Raw genomic sequence first — 6,000 nt, 5'->3', positions numbered from 1 at the left:
GAGCGCGCTACCGCTTGAGCCACATCCCCAGCCCATCACTGAGTCGCTTAGTACCTTGCTTTTGCTGAGACTGGCTTTGAACTCACGATCCTCCTGCCTCAGCCTCCCAAGCCACTGGGGTTACAGGCATGTGTCACCGTGCCCCTTGGTGAACTGCCTTGGTGTTTGGATAAATAGTGATTTGTCTTTGTGATGAGCTGTCCTCAAGTTTCCCAACAGATCCAGGCTGAAGCCAGCCTCTCCATTGGGTGCTTGGGAATGCTGGCCCCTTTTTTATTTTTATTTTTTTGTATCAGGGTTTGAATCCAGGTACACTTAACCACTGAGCCACATCCCAAGTTTTTGAACAGGTTCTTGCTAAGTTGCTGAGGCTGGCTTTGAACTTATGATCCTCCTGCCTTAGCCTCGGAGCCGTAGGGATCACAAGCATGTCACCATGCCCGGCTACTGTAAACTTCTTGATCTGTAAGATGATAAAGCCCTCAGATTTAAGCCACTCTCAGTCAGGTGTTCTGTTACCGAGAGTCAGGGCATCCTCCGGGGACTTCCTTCAGTAAGTGCCGACCATGTGCCACAGATTTGTGCATATTTAATGTTCACAACTGTGTAACCAGGAAAAGGGAGTCGCTGAGCGACTCAGTGAGACCCTGTCTCTAAATAAAATACAAAATAGGGCTGGGGATGTGGCTCAGTGGTCGAGTGCCCCTGAATTCAAACCCTGGTAATCCCCCCCCCCAAAAAAAAATGTCTGAAGCAGGTGGTTCCAGGGCAGCCAGTCCAGCGTTCAGTGATGCTGAGACTCCAGGTCACCCCGTCTGTGACTTGTTGTTGTTCCCCCCTCACCCCATGTCTCAAGATGGCTTTCACAGGCACAAGCACCAGATTCTCCCATAAGGTCCCCTACATGGGAGTGGATTCCCCTCCTATATTCTCCTGTCTTCTCAAAATCAAGCAGGACTATTTTGCCTGAAACTTCTCTTCCTTTCCACGGATGGACCGAGTGTTTCAGCCACTTCTAAACCAACATCCGGCCAAGTGGCTCAGTTAGACTGATCAGGGTTGGCCCTCAGGCGGTGGCCCCTCTGCCTTCGGCTCCTCTGGCCACACATACCTGAACACAGTCAGGATGCAGCTAACAAGGAAGGAATGGGCATGGCTACCGGGTGGGGACCGCTCTTATGCTTAGAAACACTGCACATTCGAGGAGGCTAGACACAAACCACAGCTCTGCGCAGCGAGGGCGTGGTTCAGGGCATGGGAGGTCAGAGAGAAGCAGCAGGGCAGACCTTCAGGGAGAGATTTTGCAGTGGAGACCCTTGTCTCCCAGAGTTCAGGCCATTCCAGAAAGACTCTCCGGCTGCCTTTGCCATTTCAGCCCGCTGTGGGATGGATGTCCGCTTGTCAACTTCCAAGCTATTCCTATAAAGGACGGGTCAGGGCAGATGTGGTGGTGCATGCCTTTAATCCCAGTGACTCAGGAGGCTGAGGCAGGAGGATTACAAGTTTGAGGCCATGCTCAGCATCTTGGCAAGACCCTGTCTCAAAATAAAAGTGCCGACCAGCTCAGTGGTAGAGTGTCCCTGGGCTCAATCCCCAGTACTGAGGGAAAAAAAAATAGTGTCAACAAACCTTTTCTAGAAAGGCCAGGTGGTAAATGTGTTGGGCTCACAGGCTATACAGTCTCTGTTGTTACTGCTCAATCTGCTCTTATAATGCAAAAGCAAACAATGTGTGAATGACCAGCTGTGACTCCATTCCACTGAAACTCCTGGCACAGGCAGAGGACGGATTTGGCAGTAGTTGGCCAGCCTCTGATTTAAAAGAATGAAGCACAACATCCCCTTTCTCCTGGCTGGAATGTGGATGTGTTGGCTGGAACTGGGGCAACTACTTTGGACCACAAGGTTGTGGTAGAGCAATAATCTAGGAATTTGAGTGTGTGACACTGTGGGTCCACCCTGCCCTCTCCAGACTGCTCATGCCCAGATGTGCGGAAGACTCTGCTGAGATCTTGTATGAGCCGCTGTTAGCTCGGCTCTGGTAATAGTAGCCATATTAATATGTCGCTATCTTATTTCACAAGACCAAAGTATCTTCAAGTACAAATTGAACCAGGTTGACAGTGGCAAAGGTCTGTAGTTCCAGCTACTCAGGAGGCTAAGGCAAGAGCATCACATGAGCCCAGGAGTTGGAGGCCAGCCTGGGTGACATAGTGGGAACCTGCCTCTTAAAACAGAAAGGAAAGGAGGAAGGAGGTAAAGAGTGAGGAGGGGAGGAAGGAAGGAAGGAAGTGAGAAAGTGTAAATTGCCCCATTATTTCATATATTATTAATAATATAATATAAAATAATATAACACCCTGCTGTGTAGTTATTGAGCTGCTGTTCCTTGCCTCCAGGTCACTGTTCCGTATTCTGTGTTGTGCTGACAGGGACAGGGTCTGTGGGCCACCGGCCTTGCCTGCCCGTTCTCTGCGAGGAGCTGCTATCAGTGGCCTTTTACAGGAGCCTGGAGGGCGGGCGGCGAAGGGACCTTGTCTCCGCTGTGCTTCCCGCTCTCATCCCTGTCAGCAGCCGTGGGCCCTCGCAGGCAGCGAGCCCAAAGAGCAGGTTCGTCCCAGCCCTCGGGAGGTGCCAGCCCAGCCCAGCCATGGCCCCGACCCAGGTCTGGCTCCTACCCACTCAGGACCCTCTCCAAACACTGAGGTTCTCAATAGCCCCTGTGTCGTGCCTTGGGTCCCCGGGCCCTTGGCGTCTGTCGCTATGAGTCGCCTCGGCTCCCCTTTGCCTTCTCGTTCTGTAATACTTGAATAGCAAGTTTCCCTGTATTAAGTTCACTAATTTGAAATGTATTTTCTTACTGAACCCTGAATAATAAAATAATAAGAAATAATTATTACATTAGGAGACAACTTATTTATAATTTTAATTTTATGCTTTTTGAACAAGTTCTTTTTTGGTTTATTTAGAGAAACAATCTATATGCCTTATGCATATACAGGAAATGAAATCAAAGTTAAGTTTTTTTTGTTTGTTTTTGTTTCAGTACTAGGGGAGCTTAAACACTGAGCCACATCCCCAGTCCTTTTTTTATATTTAGAGACAGGGTCTTGCTGAGTTGCTTAGGGCCTTGCTAAGTTGCTAAGATCCCCCTGCCTCAGCCTCCTAAGCCACTGGGATTACAGGTGTGTGCCCCTGTGCTCTGCTCAAAGTTAAGCTTGATAAGATATTTGCAAATGTCACTCATTGAGAATCCAACTGTTCAGAATCATTTTTTGATTCATGGATACCAGTGTCCATGTTTTTCCCCCAACAAAATAATACCCATCATGCTGTCCTTCAAGAGTGCCAGTGATGTAAGATTCTTTATTTTTTCAGTTGTGGATGGACACCTTTATTTATCAATTTTTATGTGGAGCTCAGGTTCGAAACCAGTTCCTCATACATGTGGGGCAAGTGCTCTGCCACTGAGCCACAATCCCAGCCCCTGTAATATTCTTTTAAAGGATGTTCCATTACTGGTCCCAATTGTTTTTAGGTTACTGACACCTCTTTTGAAAGTTTTGACGTTGGAGTTTTTCTTCATCTTACCCAAAGTGCCAGCAGACAGTTCTTAGCAGTGACCAGGAGTCCTGTTCATTCCCACAGGACCCTTGATGGTTTATTGATGGGGACATCACGGCTTCAGCTGACCCTGTGCCTCTAGGAACAGAACTCCATCATCATGGTCGCCCGGATGATTGTGCTGCTAAGAGGCGTCTTTTCAGAGATGGAAAAAGTACAGTAAAAGACACATTATAAAACCCAGGAACTGTGGCATGTAGGGGGAACCAGGGCATGGCAACTCTGCCATCCCTCAGCACCCTGCGCCTCCTTCTTCCTGAGGACTTACTGCTTCTTGCCTTTTTTTTTTTTTTTTTTTGTACAGGGATTGAACCCAGGGGTGCCCAACCACTGAGCTGCATCCCCAGCCTTTTTTATATTTTTATTTAGAGACAAGGTCTTGCTAAGTTGCTGAGGCTGACCTTGAATTTGTGATCCTCTTGCCTCAGCCTGCAGAGCCACTGGGATTACAGGTGTTTGCCACTGAACCTGGCTTACTGCTTGTTTAATGTTGTCTCATTTACTGGACTAGAAGCTCCATGAGGGAAAGGATTCTGATTCTTTTAGTTTTCAGTGGACAAAATATCTTTATTTTATTTTTATGTGGTGCTGAGGATCGAACCCAGTGCCTTGCAGGTGCTAGGCAAGCGCTGTACCACTTGAGCCACAACCCCAGCCCATGATTCTTCTCTTCTCTCCGACAGCCTCCGGATGCCGGCATGACAATTCACTGTTACTTTCAGCCTCTTGTGACTGGGAGCTCTGTCGCCCACTGATGTGGGCCTAGCCCTGTGCCTGAACATAGTTGGCAATCAGCAAATGTTTGTTGAATGGGTGCGTGCGTGCGTGTATGTGTGCAAGAGAGAGAGAGAGGGAGAGAGAGAGAGAGAGAGAGACAGAGAGAGAAGTGAGAGAGGCAGCTTGGGTTCATGCTGTGCAGGAGGAAAGCACCTTGTTACGTGTCAGGACAAACTCAGCCCAGCCCAGGAGAAGGGGCTTCCTAGCTCACACAACTGGCTTTTGTTAGCATAGCCTTGCCGGGTTAGTGGCTCCAATCCTGTGGCAGAGCTCGGAGGGACTTTCTGTGCCTTGCTTTATTTCCTCGGCATGTTGGCATCATCCTATGCAGTGGGCAAGATGACTCCTGCCAGCCACAAGGAGACAAGATTTGAGTTTACAATAAAAAAAAGAGGAGTGTCCTCTCTCGCCTGGTGTCCTCTGATCCATGAACGTGTGCTGAGCAGCTCAGTTTCACCTGCGTGGGAATCCCTCTTAGGTGCAGGGTGCTGATCTCCGTGAGGTCCCTGTTCCTCTCGCTGCTCATGTGTGTGTGTAGCTAGGCCACCTGGGATTTACTCTTAATTTCAGGTGACCACAGCATGAGCTGAGTCCAGCCCGCTCCTCCTTTTACCTGCACACGCGTCTTTTCCTCTTGCTTTTCTTTTAATTGTTTTTCTCCGTGTAGGTACATTAACAATGCGACACTATCGGTGGCCCTCAGTGTGCCTTCACAGGTGTGCTTTGCCATTTTCTTTGGAATGCATGTCATTATTAACAGTTGCTAACACAGATGTTATATCTGTTTTTACAAACTTCCCTTCCCTGCAGCCACCTTTGTGTTCTGCATGTCCTTGTTAGCTCTAATCTGTTCTGAGGTCTATGGGGTGTGATCAAGCCCCCCAACAAGGTGGCTTGGAACAGCAGCAATCATTTATGTAGCCCATGCGTCTGGAATTGGGGCAGGGCTGGGTCATTACAGCCCATCTCTGCTCCGTGTGAAGTTGATGAGGGGGGTTGGGGGCTGGGGGTCCTCTTTCCAAGATGGCTCACTTTCTGGCTGGTGCAGGCAGCTCTGCCAGGGGCTTTGGTTCTGCTCTCCAGAGTCTCTCCACAGGCCTTCCTCCCGGCACGGTGGCTGGGTTCCATGACAGGTGGCAGGATCTGCCAATCTGTTCCAGCCTGCACCCAGAAAATGGCACAGCCACACTTTGCCTTTTTCTTTTGGTCCAAACAATCCCAGAGCCAACCCTGGTTCCAGGGAAGGAGATGGAGACCGCACATCTTGAGAGCTGATTTTTGGGCTGTCTTTAATCTACCAGAGTGCCTCATAGCGGGCACTTCTGGGCACCTCTTCTTTTCCCAACAGATTTGTTTGAACTTAAATCCATCTGGTGTAAGGAGATCATCACGTACATATCTTTTTCTTTTGGGGATCAAACCCAGGGTCTCACATACTCTAGGCAAGAACTATGCAACTGAGCTACACCCCCAGCATTTTTGAAGTTTTATTTTGAGATAAAGTCTTGCTGAGTTGCCCAGGCTGGCCTCTAACTTGTGATCTTCCTGTCTTGGCCTCCTGAGTGGCCAGGATTATGGATATGTACCACTGCACCTGGTT

Source organism: Marmota marmota, unplaced genomic scaffold, assembly GCF_001458135.2.
Source record: "Marmota marmota marmota unplaced genomic scaffold, marMar, whole genome shotgun sequence".
NCBI classification, from domain to species: domain Eukaryota; kingdom Metazoa; phylum Chordata; class Mammalia; order Rodentia; family Sciuridae; genus Marmota; species Marmota marmota.
The sequence above is the reverse complement of the archived record's forward strand: the minus strand, read 5'-3'. Positions refer to the sequence as shown.